The sequence below is a fragment of the Ranitomeya imitator genome, chromosome 8, assembly GCF_032444005.1.
Source record: "Ranitomeya imitator isolate aRanImi1 chromosome 8, aRanImi1.pri, whole genome shotgun sequence".
NCBI lineage: Eukaryota > Metazoa > Chordata > Amphibia > Anura > Dendrobatidae > Ranitomeya > Ranitomeya imitator.
This window is the reverse complement of record NC_091289.1, coordinates 182,174,387-182,197,749: the sequence shown is the minus strand read 5'-3', so window position 1 is coordinate 182,197,749 and position 23,363 is coordinate 182,174,387. Positions and strand designations below refer to the sequence as shown.

Below are 23,363 nucleotides of genomic sequence, written 5' to 3'. Positions count from 1 at the left end.
GGCGAGGACTCTTCGTGCTTCTCTTTGTTCTTTTGAGGGGAGTCAGATAACTGCAATTCACGCATCTCCTTCTGCCTTTCTTCTTTCACATACTGCCAAACTAAATGGTCTAGGAGTTGTTCATCGGTCAGGTTGAGATATGCCTTCTCCGCTTCATCGACAACTGCTGGCCTCTTCTTTTTCTTCTTCTTCTTAGCTTTGCCGCTAGCAGATGTCTGCGTAGATGATTCATCGTCTTCCTTGTCGTTATCGGAAACTTTAGGGACTTCTTGCTCGGGCTCCTCAGTTTGGGGGCTTAGTACAAGCAATTCTTCTCCATAGCTCCCCCTCTCTTTGACAGGAGCATTCTCGTTGAAACTTGAGTCAGATGAATTAAGACCATGCAGGCCGGACTCTGTCATCTGCGCCGGGCTCTGCGGGCATCACTTCCCAGGGCTTCTCAGACACACGCCCTGTCTCACACAGCTGTTCCATTTCCCCTGTCCGATCAGGAACTGGTGAGCTGACAGCCAGCACATTCTTCACCTCAGGGGACGACATCAGTGGTTCCTCCTTCTCATCGGCTAGGACCTTGAAAACGAGTGTCGCAGGAACACTTGGCACTTTCTCTCCTTCTTCGGGAACTCGTGCTGGGCAAGGTAGTAAAGCACTTCGGTGGTCTTCTCGAGTGAACGTCCCTTTCTTTCCTCCGGGCTGAGTCTCACCAACAAAACCTTCAGACCCAGGCTGGAGATCCACCAGGCTCGCCTTTACGCGTCGGGACAGCGCAGTCATTCTACCAGAGATACTTGACACTTTCTCCACCTCTCCTCTATCTCTTTCTGGCGGCTTCCGCATGTTACCTCGGGGTATGCCGCTGGTCTCCAAAACGGCAGTAAGGGCTTTCCCAGACTCTCAATCTCCTCCCAGATTCTTCTTATCTTCAGCTGGGAATCTCGGGTCCACATCGCCTTGTCTTCATTTTGACTGGGTGCTCCGCAGTTGTAGCATGTAGGCAGTCTTCTTCGCCGAGCGGCACTAGTCTCACTTTGGGGGGCGGTCTCTCGTTCTCGCACCGGAGGGCTGTACTCTGCAGCAGGGGTCTTCTTATATTCAACTACTTCCTCATGGACTCGCTTAACCTCCTTCTTCAAGTCTTCTACCCATTGAGGGGCTGTTACCTCCCCGCTCCATACCTTTCCCACTGGCAATACCACCCCTTGCTCTTGCTTACGCGTGCGTGCGTGCCTCACTCCCGACCTCAGAGAAAGTCCTATCTAGCTTTACGCGCATGCGCTCTCGCAGGGCCTGTTTCACCAACACATCTCGCAAGCCTGTCACCAGTTGGTCCCGCAGTACAACGTCAATTGACCCCACACCTACGCCGTCCTTCCGTATAATGGCAGTATGAAGCTCCTGCAGTGCGTTCATATATTGCATCACGGTCTCCCCCTCTCTTTGTACCCGGCGGAACAGTCGCATGCGCAGCTCCCCTACGTCAGTGGGGTTCCCATGCGTCTCCTCAAGTATACCTAATACTTTGTCCAGGGTATCTCTCGCCTGGGGGGGTCTGAGCATAACAGAGTCCCGTGCATCCCCCTCTAGGGCCATCACCGCTATTTCCGCCTGCAGAGCCGGTGTCATAGGTTATATCATCCCTCAGATGCGCTCCGTCCAACTCCACAACATGACATCGCTCCCTGAGAATCTTGGCAGGTTAACTAACATGGCTCCCAGGGAGATGCTAGACCTGGGGCCTCCCTCAACTGTTTGGTCTGCTCCTTCCGTGCTACCGTGTGACATCCTGCCGACTACGCCAAGTGTAATAGAGTGCATGGTTGAGTATGTCACTACGGAACAGACAGACCAACTGTTGAGGGGGATTTATTAACAGGAGTAAGATTCTCCTCGCAGGGAGTAAACAGGGGGTTAATAGAGACAAATCAAACAGTAAACAGTTAAGCGGAAACAAAAGGGTTAACGAGTGTTCTTGTAACTTATCAGTCCAGGGAGGTCCTGACTGGAGGGTCCTTATTCCAACGTGGGTACAGTTACGAGCAGGGCTTGAGATCCTCTTCTCTGTCTCCTGGAAACTCCGGGGTTAAGCCTCTGCAGCCTTTTCTCCCTGTGCAGCTGGAAGCAGGAAGTCACACAGCCACTCTGCTGGAGTCTCTGGATATTAGGCTGACAGTCTCTCTCTCTTCAGCAAGAATACACACACACTGAGCAGTTTCCTTGGTCACACGCAGGGGTCCTGGCTTGTCAGTGCGGTCACCGGGGCTGCGCGCTCAGGTCACGGTAAGGGGATACGTCGTCTCTGATTATGGAGGCTTCCAAGTCCCCACTCTCACTCCAGCTTTAGTGCCCTCACGGGGAGCACTCTGTCATGGGGAGCGCGGCGCTGCAGCCTGCTTTCTCTCTGGCACGCTGTCCCCTCTGTCTGGCGCGCTCTGCTCTCCCGCTCTTTTCTGACCACACCCCCCTCTCTTCCTCCAGCCGTCACATGGTCCCTTCTGTCCAGGGCAGAAGGTCTTCCCCCCCCCCCGACAACCCAGCTCTCTGACTAAGTGGTTCCAGGTAAGGAGCAGGGAAAGCAACCTCCTTACATGAATGTGGAGGCAGAAGTGATGAGCAGAGAACAGATGAAGTATTGGGTCATTTAGGAGACTATAGACGGTGGGCGCTCTACGGCTGGAGAAAGGGGAATATTCTTCGTACCAGAGATCTTCAACCAATCACTCTGCATCTGCTGAGCGACTACAACTCCCAGCATTCCATGACTGCTGCTTTTTACAAAAGCTTTAATTCCACAGATTGAAGTTCTCTGCTGTACAGTGTTATAGAACAGAAAGGACATTTGTCAGAGCATGCTGGGAGTTGTAGTTTCACAGCAGCTGAAGAGCCACACTGTACGTTGCTGGAGAATAGATAAGGAGTTGGTCTGTGCATGCTGGGAGTTGTAGTTCCACAACGGCTGTAGAGACGCAGGTTAAAGTTCTCTGCTTACAGTGCTAGAGAACAGAGGAAAACGCAGTCAGTGCATGCTGGGATCTGTAGTTTCACACCAGCTGAAGAGCTGCACTGTACAATGCTAGAGAATAGATAAGAACTCAGTCTGTGCATGCTGGGAGTTGTAGTTCCACAAGGGCTGTAGAGTTTCATGTTGAAGTTCTGAGCTGTACAGTGCTGAAGCATAGATAAGAAGGGAGTATATGCATGCTGGGAGTTGTAGTTTCACACCAGCTGAAGAGCTGCACTGTACAGTGGTAGATAACAGATAATGAGTTGGTCTGTGCATGCTGAGAGTTGTAGTTCCACAAAGGCTGTAGAGCCACATGTTGAAGTTCTCTGCTGCACAGTGACTGAGAGTAGATGAGGAGGATGCTGGGAGTTGTGGTTCTACAACAGTTATGGAGCCAGCGGTTCTATGTGCTGTAGAATAGGCTTTTCCCACCTCCTTCCTCAGTGTCGGAGCCTTTGGCGCCTTTAATACGACCTGCATTGAGTTGTGTGGCGTCCGGACCGTGCACGGCGTCACGCCGAGGCGTCCATGTTCCGGTGAGCGGCCATGCGTTGGTGTGACGCGCTCTCCGAGGTGCTGAATTATTTGTGTTCTAACATCTGCTGCCCACGGACGTGTTAATGTTCCCGGAGCCGCGGTGTTTCCCGGCTGTGAGTGTCTCCATTAACATGGCTGAGCGCCGGACGCAGAGTTAATTAGCTTCGGAAAATGTCATGCGTGGACTTGACGATGGTGAAGTGTGAGGCCGTGAATCTCCAGCCGCATTACATGGCGGCGGCACTGACCGGGCCGCGACCTTACATCCGTCACAAGAAAGTAAAACTTTAGTTCTGTCATCTCCACAATATTAGACAATCACAGCCACTGTGTTAGAAATAGCGCCACATCTATCCGTGGGTCGTGTCTGGTATTGCAACACAGCTCGCCTCAAGTGAATGGTGCTGAGCTGCAATACCATGCACAACCTGAAGGCTGGGGTGGCGCTTTTCTGATCCTGTTGAACCCCTGTAAGTATTCGGTCTATTTCAGTGCAATGCTCCTTTAATGGTGGGTGTAGGATTTCGGATAAAGGTCTCCTGGTTCTGCTCATCAGATGCGTCAGGCTGATTTCATCAATCTTATCGGGGCCGCGCGGTCATCTGTCGGCCGCTCTGTAATTCTCTTCTTCCTTAGAAGTCGAGAGACGCTTTCCCTAATTGATTAATCAATATCCCTGATTGAGTTGAGGTTGTTTAATGGATGCGCCGCGCTGGTTCTCCCCGGATCCTCTGACCTGGGCGCCTTATATTAGGGAGAGCGGCTTCCTATAGACGTGCTGCAATCTGCAGGTGGTGGCTGCACTTCATATATCAGCCCCCCCGTATTAGTGCAGAGCGGGCCAGGAGGTCATTTATAACCTGCACCCCCCCTGGACCGAGCCCCTCAATCCATGTCTGACAGTTTCCAAGTCAACACCTCTTTCTTATTGTAGGTTTCATTTCCTCTATAAGACTGACTCAGACTTAAGGCCCCTTCACACTAAACGACGCTGCAGCGATCCAGACAACGATCCGGATCGCTGCAGCGTCGCTGTTTGGTCGCTGGAGAGCTGTCACACAGACCGCTCTCCAGCGACCAACGATGTCGGTAACCAGGGTAAACATCGGGTTACTAAGCGCAGGGCCGCGCTTAGTAACCCGATGTTTACCCTGGTTACCATCCTAAAAGTAAAAAAAACAAACGCTTCATACTTACCTTCCGCTGTCTGTCCCCGGCGCTGTGCTTCTCTGTACTGGCTGTGAGCACAGCGGCTGGAAAGCAGAGCGGTGACGTCACCGCTCTGCTTTCCGGCTGCTGTGCTCACAGTGAGTGCAGGAAAGCACAGCGCCGGGGACAGACAGCGGAAGGTAAGTATGAAGCGTTTGTTTTTTTTACTTTTAGGATGGTAACCAGGGTAAACATCGGGTTACTAAGCGCGGCCCTGCGCTTAGTAACCCGATGTTTACCCTGGTTACCAGCGAAGACATCGCTGAATCGGTGTCACACACGCCGATTCAGCGATGTCAGCGGGAGATCCAGCGACGAAATAAAGTTCTGGCCTTCTAGCCCCGACCAACGACATCACAGCAGGATTCTGATCGCTGCTGCGTGTCACACTGAACGATATCGCTAGCGAGGACGCTGCAACATCACGGATCGCTAGCGATATCGTTTAGTGTGAAGGTACCTTTATACCAAAGTAAGGAGGAGGAGGTGACATTATCTATTGTGAATGGTGGATCCTGTGTTATCTACTGTATATAGAGGTGTTATCAGTCATTGTACAGGAGGAGGAGGTGAGCTGTGACATCACCTATGGTGAATGGTAGATCATGTGTTATCTACTGTATATAGAGGTGTTATCAGTCATTGTACAGGAGGAGGAGGTGAGCTGTGACATCACCTATGGTGAATGGTCGATCCTGTGTTATCTACTGTATATAGAGGTGATATCAGCCATTGTACAGGAGGAGGAGGTGAGCTGTGACATCGCCTATTGTGAATGGTGGATCCTGTGTTATCTACTGTATATAGAGGTGTTATCAGTCATTGTACAGGAGGAGGAGGTGAGCTGTGACATCACCTATGGTGAATGGTGGATGATGTGTTATCTACTGTATATAGAGATGAAGACACAAAAGAGAATAGTAAAACCAAAAACACTCAGTTTGAAAAAAATCACAGTAATCCGCAAGTGCTAGTAAAAGATGTAAAAAACAGGGTATTTGGTTGATACGTTTTTTGCAAAAAATGTATACTAAGCTGCTCTACCAAACTTCACGGTATACCCATATCAGAGCAGTCCTAACTAATGTATGCAATCCCTATCTGATGTATTTAAAAACCTGATCATCTGTATATTACCTGCACAAAAGCTGTTCTACTCCGTATGCACACGTGGATTTTTCCTCTCTGAACCCTGTTCACACAGGTTATATACAGATGATCAGGTTTTTAAATACATCAGATAGGGATTGCATACATTAGTTAGGACTGCTCTGATATGGGTATACCGTGAAGTTTGGTAGAGCAGCTTAGTATACATTTTTTGCAAAAAACGTATCAACCAAATACCCTGTTTTTTACATCTTTTACTAGCACTTGCGGATTACTGCGATTTTTTTCAAACTGAGTGTTTTTGGTTTTACTATTCTCTTTTGTGTCTTCAGGTTTCTTGGTGGTGTGTGAACATGATCATACAGACTTGTTCACTGTGCAAGTAGCCCATGTGTTCCTGTATATAGAGATGTAATCAGTCATTGTACAGGAGGAGGAGGTGAGCTGTGACATAACTTATTGTGAATTGTGGCTCCTGTGTTATCAGCTGCGTATAGCAGAGGTGTATCTAGCCTTTCCTGCACCCGGGGCAAAGGATCAGTTTGGCGCCCCCGCCCCCAAACCTCCCCCATTTGAATCTTAACTCTATTGAAACTGTATGACCAAGCCAATTTACATGATGTCCTGATTTGCGCCCCCGTATAATGTCCAGATTTGTGCCCCCATGTCCTGATTTGTGCCACCATAATGTCTTGATTTGTGCCCCCATATAATGTCCAGATTTGTGCCCCTAGGCCCCCATATCATATGTTCCTCAGTCTTTCATCCCGGCCCCCGTGGCTTTGCTCCAGTCCTCAGTCACAAGTGACACATACTGTTGCGTTGCCCCTGGCCGCTGCTCCCGACCCTCCCTATCATGCTTGCAGACTCCATAGCTGACCCCCCACCAGCGAGCCCCCTTTAATTTCAAACATTATCATTCTGACTGATTCTCTAAGACAATTCGGTCGGTGTCTTCAGCTCCACCCACCCGGTTCCCGTGGCCGCGGTCCTGAGCACTTACCACCGGCACCCGCACCGTCCAACAGTGCACTCTGTCTACACCCGAACACCGGCGTGACGCAGCAGTAGCCTGTCACAGTCACGCCCAGTGACGTCAGCCTTCTCTGATGCGGAAGTGCCAGCGGCGGTCAGCGCCTCTCAGCGGTCGTCAGGGGCCGGGGCTTAAACTGACTGAGAAGGGACTCGTCTCACACAGATTCACAGTGACAAGGCAAGCGGCCAGCCGAAGGGTATTACTAGCGACAGCGGCGCCGCTGTACACCTAGGGGTTCGACGAGGACGCGCAGCGCTTTCTCTGAGCCGGCTGTCAATTTGACAGCCGGCTCAGAGATCGGGATTATCTCAGACTGTGGGGGCGGCAGGTGCCGCCTACGAGGAGCCTCCTTGGACCGCTGCATCATCAGGCGGCCCGCTGGCGCCCCTCTGTCGGCTGCGCCCGGGGCACATGCCTCGGCTGCCCCCCGGGATACGCCACTGATGTATAGTGGTACTATCATTGTATTCCTGCCTGTGATAATAATAATAATAATAATCTTTATTTATATAGCGCCAACATATTCCGAAGCGCTTTACAGTTTAATGTGATGATTATGAAAATGCAGAAAGCTCTCCATGAAAACACAGAACAGAACAAGGCTAAAATATCCCCAGTGGCATGCGCAAAAATTGCAATTTACTCATAAAAAAAAAAAAAAGATTGTGATATGAAACCGAAAACATTACCAAATTTTCATTAAAAATACCCATGTGTAAGAAAGACATGATTTAAACAGTCGTTCACTTTCTGACACACATTTCCTTTATCTGGGTCAATTTTAATGTGTTTAAATGTCAAGTGTTTACAATTTGTCGCTTTCGTTAGATGACATTCTTCATGGAACGGCCCCTTTATTATCAGACACCTCTGATCGGCTGCTGATAGCATATAATGTCTGTAGCTGTGGGAAAACTGAAAAGCGTTGTACAGAACTAGATGGGCATGGCTGCGCTCATTCAGCAACAGCGCCACCTCTGACTTTTGGTTTGCGCGTGGTATTGCAGCACAGCTCCATGAGTTGCAATGCCAGACGCAACCCTTAGTCGGGGTGGCACTGTTTCTAAAGGAAATCTGCCATGTTTCTCTAATTCTATACTATCCCCTTCATTCAATTTATTACTAAATCTCTCCGAAACCTGCGACATTTTGCTTTAGCTGAGGTTACATGGCGACTTTGGCAGCTGCGACTCAGATTGTGCAGCCAGAGATCGCTGTATGCTGCTGCTACATCGCTGCATAATGCAAGTTGGAACTACCGTAGTTGTTTAGGGGTTTTTTTTTTGCCACTTGCTTGTCATTGTCTTTGTACATTACGGGTTGTAATGCTGAATTAGTCACTTGCATGATGTAATGTAGCCTATGACAAACAGAGAATTTGGCCGTACAACCTTCGCCGCGGTCAAAGTTGCAGTGTAATAAGCCAACAAGATGCTTACGGTAATATCCCAAACTCATTGCTATTCATATTTTGGCCACCAGGAGGCAGTAAGTTAGAGCAGTGCTACATTGCGAATATTCCATCTAATTCTAAATGATCCGAAAAGTGACAATTCTTGTTCGTCACTCCCCAGGAGGGCCGGCTCCAGGTTTTCATGGGCCCTGGGCAAAAGAGTCCCAGTGGGCCCCTTTAACACATACCACAATTCATAATGCACCGATACGGCAGAGAAATATAGGTATAGCACAATGCCAAATATTTCACTTACTTCTTACATTACATGAGTGATATCTATTGTACATTCTACATTAGCTCAGAAACCGGACAGTATAGTCCTCCATACAGAATAATGAGCCCCATATATTGCTCCAAACAGAATAATGAGCGCAATATATTGCTCCAAACAGAATAATGCGCCCCATATATTGCCCCATACAGTATAATGGCCCCATATAGTTCTCTATACAGTATAATTGGCACCACATAGTCCTCTATACAAAATAATGAGCCCCATATATTGCTCCAAAAAGAATAATGAGGCTCATATAATGCTCCATAAAGTATAATGGGCACCGCACCATAGAGTGCTCCATACAGAATGAGCCGCATATATTGCTCCATATGGAATTGACCTCATATAATGCTCCATACAGTATAGTGAGCCACATATAATTCTCCATACAGTATATGATGGGCCCCATCTATTGCTCCATATAAAATGGGCCTCACATAATGCCCCATACAGTATACTGAGTCTCATATTTTGCTCCATACAGAATGGGTCCCATATAATGCTCCAAAAATAATTGGCCCCATAAGATGCTCCATGTATAATGGGCCCCATATAATGCTCCATATATAATTGGCCATATAAAATGCTCCATATGGGTGCGCACTGGTGATGTCATCGCGCCCTCTGACCTGAATATCACAGTCAGAGGATGGAAGACGCTGCAGCACTGGAACCGGGAGAGGTAAGTATCGCAAGTGCCGGGGCCCGGAGCAGGAGGGGGGTCCACTCGCGGGAGCCGGCACTATAGCACGCCAGTGTCCCCGATGGCGAGTGGGCCCCCTGCCTGCTCAGGGCCCCGGCACTTGCCCGGGTGCGCTAGGTGCTGACGCCGGCCCTGCTCCCCAGAAATGCAAGCAGTGCAGAGGTAGACGTCACACCCATCTGTGAGCGGGCCATAATCACCCCTACCCCATAAGAAGACCCCCAACATGATAAATGGAGCATGGTCAGGAGATCGCCAAAGGTCGTCAAAATTCCCAGGCACTCCATAACACATCCATGAAGTTTTCCCAATCTCCTCCTGTACAATAACTGAAAAGACCTCCATGTACAGTAGAAAATCTTGTACAGATTATTCTGACTGTAATTCTCATCATTTTGCAGTTCGCAGCTGACGTCTTCATATCAGAGTTATCGGCTGAAGAAATATGGAACACGACATAGTAATGATTTATTATGGTTTTCCAAAACTTCCTTAAAAATATTTTTGTATAAGCCGCCCAAATAAATAAATAAAATAAAAAATCTAGCTGCAATTCCTGCACTTGACTCCATTGTATGCCGCGGGGGCAGGGTCCTCTCCGTCTCTGTTCCTGTCCATCAATGTTAGTGTATTTTGCAGGTCATCCCCCTCTCACGTGCTCAGCGCCCCGGAATCAATGGTGCAGTAATCATTATATTAATAATAATATTAATAATAATAACACGTACACGTCTGATGTGTTGGTGATTTGGGGGGATATTGGGTTGTTTGAGTTCTGCCTGCAGCCGCTGATGCTTGGAGTAGATCAGAGTTTATGATCCATCCTGGAGGTCGGGGAATGGATGATTAGGGAGAAAGAGTCAATGTAAAGCAACAAACTGTGAGAAATAAGCCCTTTCCCCGTGTCTGAACTGATTACAACATCTGCAGCATCACCTCCAAGCCGCTTTACAGCAGCTGCCACGGGGACGAAAACTTTTAAAGTTCTGGTTATTAAACCTCTGACACCTGCATCGTTTTCCAGAAGACATCTGCTACAGCTCACGGTCCAGAGACCGGTGCAGAACCTCTAGACGTCACTGGTGTAAAGAACACTGTCCGCCCTCACCTAAAAATGACTGCTGCAGTATAAGAACATACAGATGTAGCAGAGCTCAGCTGGTCAGTCCTGAGCGCAGCATTGTGCACGGAGCACTGTTACTGCGCAGCACTGGGGTCTTGGGTTTAAATCTCTCTGAGGACAATATCTGCAAGGAAATTGTATGTTCTCATGTTAGTGTGGGTTTCCTCCTATACTCCAAAGACATACAGGATGGGAATTTAGAATGAGAGCCCCAATGGGAACAGTGATGATGATGTCTGTAAAGCTCTGTGGACATTAATGGTGCTGTATAAGTATAAATTAAATATGCAACGCCACTGATAACACAATACTAACTCTCCGAGTACAGATAATGTAGTCGATGTTATAAAAGTCCTGTATAACACCACATACAGTGATTACTTTCTGAGTACAATGGGAGCTGTGAGCTCTCCCTAGGGGTGACGGTATAAATCTATAGGTAGTGAGATCCCTTTAGTTGTGGCTGTATCAATATATATGGAGTGAGATTCCGCTAGTGGTGACTGTATAAATCTGTATGTAGTGAGCTCCCCCTAGAGGTACTTGTATAAATCTGTATGTAGTGAGCTTCCGCTAGTGGTGGCTGTATAAATCTGTATGTAGTGAGCTCCCCCTAGTGGTGACTGTATAAATCTGTATGTAGTGAACTCTTTTATTATAAAAATACAAAACTTACAATAAATAGCAAAAATCAAAACCCCAGCAAAAGCAACTGTCCGAGTCCAACATTACCCCCCCCCCCCCAGTCCAAAGCAAAGTCCGAGTCCAGCATAACAGCCCCCACTCTGTATGTAGTGAGATCCCCCTAGGGGTAATTGTATAAATCGATATGTAGTGAGCTCCCTCTAGTGGTGGCTGTATAAATCTGTATGTAGTGAGCTCCCCCTAGTGGTGGTTGTATAAATCTGTATGTAGTGAGCTCCCCTAGTGGTGGCTGTATAAATCTTTATGTAGTGAGCTCCCCCTAGTGATGACTGTACAAATCTGTATGTAGTGAGCTCCCTCTAGTGGTGGCTGTATAAATCTGTATGTAGTGAGCTCCCTCTAGTGGTGGCTGTATAAATCTGTATGTAGTGAGCTCCCCCTAGTGATGACTGTACAAATCTGTATGTAGTGAGCTCCCCTAGTGGTGGCTGTATAAATCTTTATGTAGTGAGCTCCCCCTAGTGATGACTGTACAAATCTGTATGTAGTGAGCTCCCCTAGTGGTGGCTGTATAAATCTTTATGTAGTGAGCTCCCCCTAGTGATGACTGTACAAATCTGTATGTAGTGAGCTCCCCTAGTGGTGGCTGTATAAATCTTTATGTAGTGAGCTCCCCCTAGTGATGACTGTACAAATCTGTATGTAGTGAGCTCCCTCTAGTGGTGGCTGTATAAATCTTTATGTAGTGAGCTCCCCCTAGTGATGACTGTACAAATCTGTATGTAGTGAGCTCCCCTAGTGGTGGCTGTATAAATCTTTATGTAGTGAGCTCCCCCTAGTGATGACTGTACAAATTTGTATGTAGTGAGCTCCCTCTAGTGGTGGCTGTATAAATCTGTATGTAGTGAGCTCCCTCTAGTGGTGGCTGTATAAATCTGTATGTAGTGAGCTCCCCCTAGTGATGACTGTACAAATCTGTATGTAGTGAGCTCCCTCTAGTGGTGGCTGTATAAATCTTTATGTAGTGAGCTCCCCCTAGTGATGACTGTACAAATCTGTATGTAGTGAGCTCCCTCTAGTGGTGGCTGTATAAATCTGTATGTAGTGAGCTCCCTCTAGTGGTGGCTGTATAAATCTGTATGTAGTGAGCTCCCCCTAGTGATGACTGTACAAATCTGTATGTAGTGAGCTCCCTCTAGTGGTGGCTGTATAAATCTGTATGTAGTGAGCTCCCTCTAGTGGTGGCTGTGTAAATCTGTATGTAGTGAGTTTCACCTAATGGTAACTTCAGGCAGCTTTATTGACATTATTTGAATGTACAGGGGAAAAAAGCCTCTGTGTTTTCCCTGCTCTTGAGATGGGTCATTTTATTTTTTACTATAGCTTCCTAGGAGGTCAACTAGATTATTAAACAGGATGGAACATCTCTCCTACAAAGAGAGGTTAGAAAAGATGGTTTTCAATTTACGTGTACATGTATACATGCATTTGCGTGTATAAATACATGTGTACATTGTGCAGTTAATACAAAGGACTGGCACATGATTTTATTCCTTCTAAGGACTATTGAAAGGAACAGAAGGCATTCACTGCATGAGGAGGAAAGGTGATTGCGTCATTTATGTAGGAAAGGGTTCTTTACAGTTAGAGCAGTTAGACAGTGGAATACTCTGCGGCAAGAGTAATGGCAGATACTATGTTACCATTTAAAAGGCAGATGCTTTTCTAATAACCAGATGTTGTGGTTTACAAATAATCTAGTGATAGAGAATGTATATTTGTTCAAGAAGGGTTGAGCTTGATGAACCTGTGTTTTTTTTTCCAACAATTGTAACAATGTAGCGATGATGTTTGGGCAGACATTCTTCAATGTATTTGCCTTTAATGACCCTCATCATCAGAGAGACGGGATAAATAAACACATGTTGGCCAAATCCATGCCCTCTTCCCCTTCACAGCTATATTGACAGTTCTGTCCCGATTCTTGGATCCCAGAGGAGTGGATTAGTTCCTGTGACGCCGCTGTCAGCTCTCCCCAAACACAGCAATTTCTAATAATATTTTCCGCTAAGACTAAGCCCGGGCCTGTAATCCTGCCAAGTTCCCACCTGGGCATATTGTCAAATTATTTTTCGGTGTATTTGACTTTTTTTGTGTGTTTAGTTCCAGCCACAGTTGGATGGTGAAATATAGTAAATCCTGCCTGTAACTGAGCTCGGTCCTCCTGAGTATTCTGCTGAGATTGCTGTGTAGAAAAGAGCAGCAGTAAGTGATGAAGTGCAGGGTCCTCCTAATGTTCATATCCAAATGTAATCTACACTTTAGAAAGTTTGACAAATCCTTTATTTCAGATTTCTTTTACTCCAGCCACATCCAGAGCTGGCAGCTATGGGGTCTCCAGTATGCAGCACAGCACACAGAGATTCCTGCTCTTCATTCCATTGTTGGCACACATAGAAGAAATAATTGCAGCATGGAGGACATTATACAGAAGCACTGAGCTGTGTGGATGTGAATCAAGCTCTGGAGTGAGGTTAGAGAGCTAAGCATGATCAATGTATGTCTTCCTCTGCTTGTTTCTTCTCCCTGCTCCTTACTGATCCTTTTCTCTCCCCCTTCCATAGAGTATAATACGTTGTGTAGCCTGACACCATAGATTTTTGGCAAAAGACAGAATTGAGCTGGATTTTTTTGGTGGATGGTGAGCTCACGAGGCAGGGGAAGTGGAGAAGAAGTGGTTAATAAGTGGAGAAAGAAGCAGAGTTCTTTGATAAGTTATATTAGCGTTTCTTAAATTTGCCCGTACTATTGATTTACATATGAGTAAGTTTGTTGCAAGTACAGTTGCCATTGAAGAATATCTAACTTTAAACCTTCAGTTTCATCTCACATGCAGACAGCAGACAGGTATTTTCTCCCCTGCACACAATATGTCATTTTCTATTCATTAGATTCAATTCTGTCTATTAATTCCTGTTCCGGAGGCGACACCTTAATATTTATAAAACGGAAGATGTGAAGTCTTATAATAATTTAATCTAATAAGAAGGAAGAGGAGAGCAGCGCTGTGCTTACAGACAGGCTAAGATACAGCAACCCTGCACATAATATGATAAGCTTAGATACCGCAGCTCAGCAGTCAGTATCACACAATAGGTTTAGATTCAGCAGCCCAGCAGATGTTAAAAATAATGAGACTTAAAGGGAACCTGTCTCCAGTTTTTAAGTGTGTGAACCAATGACACCACCTTTCTGAGATCCTATTATTGCATTACATAAATGCGTCCATTATCCCCTAACTCCCCCTGTATATCACCAAAAGTATCTTTTTATTTTCCCTGCGCTCTAAGTAAATACATTTAGTCCAGTCCGATGGGTATCATTTACTCGGGGTCGTGCCGCCTCCTTGCTCCCAAAAGCTGTCCTCCGGCCTTGATTGATGTGGATGAGACGTCCAGCGTCATCCACGTAGCCGAAAGAAATCACGCGCATGCGCAATAACATCATCAGATCGCGCAGGTGCACTTTACCCTACTGTAATATCTATATGGGTACTACGGAATCTGATAGCATGGGATAAAGCCAGTCTGAGATCAAAGTTGCAACAAAAGATGTATTTTCTCAAAAACAGAAATGTAAACAGAACTAATTGTAACGAGGTCCTCAGCTCTATATAGAGAATCACAGCAAACAGAATAGCGAACAAAACATGGTACAGATATTCCTGCAATAGTAACGAGGTCCTCAGCTCTATATAGAAAATCACAGCAAACTGAGAAGCGGGGCGCGACCGCTAATGTGAACCAGTCCAGCAAGGAAATAATGTGGAAGCAAACAAGACACTTGAACGAGGAAGTCCAATAAAGTTATAGTGCAAATGCACACAGTACATAAATGATGAAGTCCAGCAAAACTTGCTCACACGTGTGCACAGTACTTCTTAGGAGTCCAATTGTTCACAGATGGTGCGTCATGTGAATGACGTCCTGGAAAAGAGAGGACGAGGGGAGAAAGAGGGAGAGCGCTATCTAAGCGTAGTAGATGATTACATCTTTCTTGGAGAGAAAAGCACAGCTTGAATCTTGCTCACCTGGTGTGGTTGTGCAAAGAGGCACAACACTGGGAAAAGTTTTGTACACAAAGGAAATCCTTCCACTGGTGTGCTGCACGTCGCAGCAGTTCCAGAGGCGAGAGGTAGCTGAATGGGGTGAAGCAGACCACCGAGTAGAGAGCAGCAGAAGCAGGGAGTTAGCCAGCAAGCAGGCAGATGCTCAGGAGCCAGCAGCACAAAATACTCAAGCACAGGTGAACAGAAGATCCGGACTTAAATAGTAAGGACAGACAGGAAGTTCCATGACAGAGCGAGATCCAAGACTCCATCTTGGATCAGGGCGAACAGACACCAGGAAAGTCCGGAATCCTTACACCTACTGTGGGCAGAGCACAAAACATGACTGCGCATGCGTCCAGGAAACATCAATCCGGCTCCTTTTTACCGGAACCTACTGTATTCTCCGAATTATTTTTCCGAGGCACAAGTGTGGTTATGTTTTGTGCTCTGCCCACAGTAAGGCAGAGCAAAGTGCAGCTGCGTAAGCCGACGATACTAATGTGCAGACATGAGATTTCTTTCAGCACATCAATGAAAGCTGGAGGACGGCTTTAGAGGGCAAGGAGGTATCAAACTTTGAGACTTCATTAAGCTTTCTGTAATCATTACAGAACCGTCATTCTCCATCTGGTTTTGGCACCCACACTATGGGACTGGAGCACCTCTTGGATTATTCAATAACCTCCAAGTTCAGCATCCGCTTCACCTCTTTCGAGATCACCTCTCGGTTGGCTTACTGTTGCTGCTACTGCATGTCGTCCTGTACCAGCTGCTTAATTAACTCCTCCATGGCTTCAGAGTGTGTTTGAACAGCCGAGGCTGCCTTCACCCAGGATATACAGCCTTTATGCAGCAGTCATCTGTGCTCTTTGGGACTTCTACCCGCATTCTCCACCAATTGTAGGGATTCACTTACTCTGGTAGCGCTTGAGTAAGGCAAATGCAGCTGGCTCTTACTTGAATGGGAAGTTTGATTTAAGTCCATAAATGTTCCAAAGGAAAAAAACAATGGTCTTTCTTCGGTATCAAAGGTTCCACATAATGAAAACACAGTACATGCACCAAGTACAGCTCACCTACTTAAATCAGCTTTATGCCTAGTTAGCCTTCAGACAAACACTGACCAATACAATACAGGTCTTTCCACCTTCATTTCCAAGACAATAACTGAGGCAGCTCAGTTGCTTTTTAAACTGTCAGGATAGGAGAATGGGTAGGACCAGTCCCACCCAGTTCTTCCAGTTGTTCCTAAAACCTGGACCCAAGATCTGGGTCCATTAAAAAATCTCAAAGCACTATCTGTGCTGGAACCTTCATCTCTAATACAGGATTAGGATACACTGACTCACCAGGAAACGTCACACATGATAGGATTACATACAGCAGCTGGGCAGACAGCATCACACAAACGAGGTTAAGATGCAGCAGCTCAAAAGACATCAAGTATGATAGGATAAGAAACAATTAGTCATCAGGTGGTGTCACACACGACAGGATTACGCATGGCAGCTCAGCAAGTATCAAATAGAAAGGGTTAGATACAGCAGCTCAGCAGCTATCCCACATGATAAGATTAGGTATAGCAGCCCAGCAGCCTACTCTAAAAATGAATATACCAAAAAAAAGGGGTCCCATAAATGGAAAATGTAAAATAATTTTATTAATCACAATATTAAAAACAAGAGGAAACTGACAACAGAGAATGACGTTGCGGCTTCTGATTGGTCGCGTGCCGCCCATGTGACCGGCACGCGACCAATCAGAAGCCGCGACGTCATTCTCATTCACAAAAACTCCTAATTCTAGGAATTGAGGACCTGCGAATGACGTCACGGCTTCTGATTGGTTGCGTGCCGGTCACATGGGCGGCACGCGACCAATCAGAACCCGGGACGTCATTCCCAGGTCCTAAAGGCGCGCATTTTAAACAAAGAAGCCTCCCGGTTAGCAGCATGATGTCCAGGGGCCGCTGGAGAGGTGAGCATATCAATATTTTTTATTTTAATTCTTTATTTTACACATCCCTATGGATCCCAGGGCCTGAAGGAGAGTTTCCTCTCCTTCAGACCCTGGGAACCATGAGAATACCTTCCGATACTTGATGTCCCATTGACTTGTATTGGTATCGGATATCGGTATCGGCGATATTTTTCGGGTATCGGCCGATACTATCCGATACCGATACTTTCAAGTATCGGACGGTATCGCTCAACACTACTCAGCAGGCATCACACATGAAAAGATTAGATACCGCAACTCAGCAGGTATCACACATGATAAGATTAGATACTGCAGGTATCACACATGATGGTTTTTATTTGCCTTCAGATTTCCTGTGTGATCTACAGTATAAGGAGCTCCAATCTTCCCATCCTTGAGCTCACTTCTGTGACTGGTTCTTCCTCCGGTGTGTGCTGCTGTCTCTCTCCGGTGTATGAAGCAGTCTCTCTCTGGTATATGGAGCTGTCACTGGCAGTGGATAAGTGTCGTCCTGATAGATGTGTCTCGTACTTTCCCGCTCGCTCACTTCTCTCCATTCGCTCTCATTATCGGACCTTTATATTTGCATCTCGATAACACAATGTCTCTGATGCTTCTGCTCCTCTCTCCACAGCACTTAGGTAAGATATCCAGTGAGGACGCACGGACAAGACGTTGTCCCCGCCGGGAGCACGGCACAACCCGCTCTGAAATTCTGCCTGCCAGAGCAATGGTGACCGCTCATCTTCTCATATAATACCACAACAAGGGGAGAAACAGCATCATGCGAGGAAAGTAGTAAAAGGTCAGATGTAGCCAAGTGATCTTCAAACACCGATCAGCCGTAACAGAAGACCACCAGACCTGAACTGTAGGACCCCCGCTCTGACCCATTGTGGTCTCTGCAAAATGGTCCTCTGAAGGTATCCTGTCCTGTTACTACTTTACCAAAGTCACAATGTTCATCCTTGTACTGACTGTTGTCACCACACAGTGTGCAGAACAGCAAAAGTTGCAAATAGTCACCAGGGTGCAAAAAACGTGTCAAGAAAAAAAGACAAACTGTTATCGAGACCAACCAAGACTGAGCAAGATCATAGAATGTTAGAGTTGGAAGGGACCTCCAGGGTCATTGTGTCCAACCCTCTGCTCAATGCAGGATTCACTAAACCATCTCAGGCAGATGTCTGTCCAGCCTGTTTGAAGACTTCCATTGAAAGAGAACTCACTAACTCTGTGGCCGCCTGTTCTACTCATTGATCACCCTCACTGTCAGAGTTTTTTCTAATATCTAATCTGTGTCTCCTCCTATTCAGTTTCATTCCATTACTTCTAATGTTTCCATGTGCAAATGAGAATAATGATGATCCCTCTACACTGTGACATCTATTCAGATATTTGTAGACAGCTATTAAGTCTTCTCTCCTTCTATTTTGCAAGAAACATTCCCAGGTCCTTTAACCGTTCCTCGTAGGACATACTTTACAGTCTGCTCACCATCCTGGTAGATCTTCTCAGAACTTGCTCCAGTTTTTCAATGTCTTTCTTAAAATGTGGTGCCCGGAACTGGACACAGTATTCCAAATGAGGCCTGACCAAGGAGGAGTAGAGGGAGATAATTACTTCACGTGATCTAGACTCTATGCTTCTCTTGATACATCCTGGAACTGTGTTTGCCTTTTTTGCTGCTGCATCATACTGTTGACTCATGTGCAGTTTGTAATCTATTGGTATTCCCAAGTCTTTTTCACATGTCCTGTTGCTTAGGTCTATTCCTCCTGTTCTGTAGATGTCGTTTTCATTTTTCTTGACCAGATGTATAATCTTGTATTTATCCCGGTTAAATATCATTCTATTAGTCGTTACCCATTGTATAAGCTTATCTTGATCCTTCCAAATCCTTTCTCTGTATTCTCTAGTGTTAGCTATCCCTCCTAGCTTTCCATCGTCTGCAAATTTGATCAGTTTACCTTCAGTTCCCTTATCTAGATCTTATATACAGAAACGCAAGGTGTTCATTGCTCAGAGACATGGCCGAGGTGAGGAGGCTGAACCCAACCACCACTGAGCAAGACACAGAAGGAGAAACGTCAACACTCCGCCAAGAAATATCTGAAGATGGATTGTTCACAGGTTTTATGGACTGATGAGATGGTAGCGACTCAAGAATACAAGTGTACTTTTGCCATGTATGTGCAAGAATATAGTAGGTTATTTTTCAGATTTTACTACAAGTATACAATTATGCTTTCAACATACTAGCTATAGATAGGGGTGAGGGGACGCCACCAGCACGTGTACCAGCTCCATAAGGTAATAGCCTGTACTAATTCTACTTTGCACTAACAAGGTTTCATCTCTTACTCTCTGAGATCATATGGTATATGTGCCAGCGTATATGATTTTGTTGCTCTGGGAGAATTCTTATTTTTGGTTACAGAGGGTCTGTATTTATGGGATTATGTGTATAATATAAGATAGATGTTTCTCATTAACATAAACATTATAAATCATTTTACACACTCCCCTATATCCTCTTTATAAACATGTGTATGTGATCATATAGTGCATACTGTTACAGCCTATATTGTTGAGGCCATTTTGTACTCTTTTAGGCTGTGATTCCATTAGGACTTTTGGTATGGTATCTTGTGGTGTCCCCTATGGCATTTTTTTGCTTCTTTACCTTTTAAATTGTTTTTTTTAATCTAATATTAATAAAATATGGTTATATTATTGCTATATGGGATCTCTTCTTTTTTCCATATTTATACATATGGGGGAATTGTTGTGTTAGCTATAGATAGGTAGAATTTTTCTTTCCTGGCTCGTTTATACATCTCTGGCTGGTTCGGCATGTTGTGATGGCAGACTCCTCCTGTACATGTGTCTGGTGCTCTTCAGAGACCTTCACAGTTCCATTTCCCAACATGTGTTACTCATGGACTAGTCGTGAGGCAGAGTGGTCAAGAGTTCCAAGGTCAAAAGCCAGGAAGGCACGTCATAAACAGAAGGAAGAGGCAAAGGCATAGTTAGGAAATAGTGATGAGCGAATATACTAGTTACTCGAGATTTCTCGAGCATGCTCGGGGGTCCTCCGAGTATTTTTTAGTGCTCGGAGATTTAGTTTTCCTTGCCGCAGCTGAATGATTTACATGTTAGCCAGCATAAGTACATGTAGGGGATTCCCTAGCAACCAGGCAACCCCGACATGTACTTATGCTGGCTAACAGATGTAAATCATTCAGCTGCGTCAAGAAAAACTAAATCTCTGAGCACTAAAAAATACTCGGAGGACCCCCGAGCGTGCTCGAGAAATCTCGAGTAATGAGTATATTCGCTCATCACTATTAAGTAACGTTCCAAGGTCAGAATACCAGGAGCATAGCGGATCAGAAAAAAAAGTTAAACACACGGATGGTCGGAATGAGTTCTAAGGTGAGGCAACGAAAGATCTACAAGATCTACAAACAGAAGGCAAGGCTCAGAGAGACAAACCACACGGTAGCTGAATGTACGTCTGGCAGTGGTCTGGGAAGAACAGCCCAGTTAAGTAGCCTGGCAATCACCTGGGACAATGAACACCTGGAGACAGCCAGCGCCTCTCAGTCTCAGATTGTACAACCGAGCAGTCAAATCAACACACTGACAGCTCATCTCGCCCCTGCATCAGATTGGACGACTGAGTTGTCAGTAATTGCATCCCAATTCTGCCAAATAAATATCATCTATTATATTTATATTGTGCTTTATAAAAGTGATTACTTACTTGCTATTTTGCTTCTATTTATGTCTGAACACAGATATATCTTGAGAAAGGCCGTACTAAAGGCGGAAATGTTGATTTGATTATCTGAAATTCACTAGGTCTTTTGCTTTTTTGTTCAATAAACTGTTTTGGAACATACTTTTTTGAGTGCCGAAGTTTATACCCTACAAGTAATTGCATCCCAGGCACACTGAGGGGTGGAACCATGATGTAGTGAGCAGATGTCACAACTAATCCAACTCCCATATGTTGCAGGATGAGTGACATAGCGGTGTCTAATCTGGGACATACAAATCAAATACATCTGGAATTTTAATATTCTGATATCAGAATAACTGATGCGACAATGGAAAGACAAAAAGGCACAAATAGGGGTTTATTCGGTAACCAAGCAGTATAGAATTGTCACGACTCCTGGGTATTACTGCTGTGGGGAGAGCTGCACACAGCAGCAAGGGAGCAGAGCAAAGCGCCAGGTTAGTAGCCAGGTAACAAACAGGACCTGAACCATGTGACAGAGTGGGAGGTGGTCAGGGTGGAGCCAGACGCCGGGGTGCAGAGGAGACGATACACACAGGAGAGTAGTCCAACAAGCTAAGATCAGAACCAGGAGATCGCGAGGTACCAAAAGGGAGAGACAGGGGATTGTCAGAAGAAAAGCCAGAGGTCAGAAATCCAAAAGAACAAACAAGCAGAGTAAAGCAAGGAACACAATTGCAAACCGAGCACACACTCCAGGGGTCAGGCACACAGACAAGACGAAAGTATAGCTGACTAGAAATCCTAGTCTGGAGTGAGTATAACTACCCATCCCAGATCCAAAGGGAGGCCAATAAAATTTACCCTGAGAGGACAGGACATTAACCATGTCCTAACCATGACAAGAATATTAAAGGTGCGCTCATCTGATATAGAAGCATGTACAGGCTGCTGCAGGACCACCAATAAGATACGATGCAAATAGATGAGGAATACGGTGGTTCAGAGTCTGTGTTGCCAAAAGTACGATCCCACACAAAGGTGAAGCATGGATGCGGTTATTGTGTTGACGTGTTTCAAGGTTTTCAAACCTCTTAATCAGGACCAAACCACAATAATCATGAGAATAGTGGGGCCTGTGTTATCTACTGGAAAACAACATTTAAACAAGGCGTGTACTAGTGGGCAACCCCTTTATAGGGAACCTTGGAGCTTGAGTCAGACACTGGGGGCTTCATTACATCCTTGTTTGTTTTACTCTAAACATTTGGGTAGTCCAGGGAAAACATACTAAAAAAGAACATCCGCATCCCCGCAGACTGATCTGACTTTCACTATGTAACGGGGAGAGCTGTAAGTCATAGGGACTAGGAAAAGCCAACAGGGACTGGTCTTGAAGTATTCAAACAAGATACTTTTTAAAAAAAACTGTCCGGGAACTGTGTATGTTTTCTCTGAAACGCTGCAATATTGCAGCCAGTGTCCGTTTCAGGTGACTGTGGTTCCATTTAAATCAGTGATGAGACTATGCATTAGGACCCCGACTACTATACACACTTAGTGAGCTTAAAGGGACACTGTCACCTGAATTTGGAGGGAACAATCTTCAGCCATGGAGGCGGGGTTTTTGTGTTTTTGATTCACCCTTTCCTTACCCGCTGGCTGCATGCTGGCTGCAATATTGGATTGAAGTTCATTCTCTGTCCTCCATAGTACACGCCTGCACAAGGCAAGATTGCTTTGTGCAGGCATGTACTACGGAGGACAGAGAATGAACTTCAATCCAATATTGCAGCCAGCATGCAGCCAGCGGGTAAGGAAAGGGTGAATCAAAAACACAAAAACCCCGCCTCCATGGCTGAAGATTGTTCCCTCCAAATTCAGGTGACAGTGTCCCTTTAAAGTGAAGCCTAAGATTGCAAATCTATCACTTTCTTCATGTTCGTTGCCTCAGCTGAGATTTGCTCTCATGTTGTCTGAGATATAGGAATTCTAGTAAAGTTTTGGCTCATGTGAATAAGCTCCTACGACGTGTATGAGACTCACGTTCTTCATGCTGCCTTGCATCTTGGCTCTATAAGATTCCAAAAGTTGATCTACCTTTTATGAGGAAACAGTGTCACTTCTTGGCTTTAGATCATTTTCTATTCTCAACCACCAGTATTAAAGTGTCGGCGAGAAGCACATCCCTATTGTTGTAGGGAGATAGGATTTCATTAATTCTTTACTGTCAGCCTTGAAAGCAGAAGTGTTTGTAATGAAAGTAGAAAAAAAAACAACAATTTCATCAATCTTCACTTAATTACTTTCCAGGAAGCATATGCATTACGTCTTCCTGTGAATACTTTATGTGTAATTACGTTGAGCTGTGAGGGACGTATATAGGTACAGAATATACATAAGACAATTCATATAGGTGCGGTCTGG

At 45.6% G+C, this 23,363-nt stretch overlaps 1 long non-coding RNA gene across 1 annotated transcript in view; it reads left to right on the top strand.

Annotated features, from left to right (window-relative positions):
* Nucleotides 1–20,251, top strand: part of LOC138647546 (uncharacterized) — a 31,589-nt gene extending 11,338 nt beyond the window's left edge. Inside the window, exons 2-4 of the long non-coding RNA XR_011314995.1 lie at nucleotides 13,261–13,362; nucleotides 13,449–13,630; nucleotides 17,823–20,251. This is a non-coding gene — a long non-coding RNA (uncharacterized lncRNA). The remainder of the gene's footprint in view (nucleotides 1–13,260; nucleotides 13,363–13,448; nucleotides 13,631–17,822) is intronic.
* Nucleotides 20,252–23,363: the final 3,112 nt, after the last annotated feature.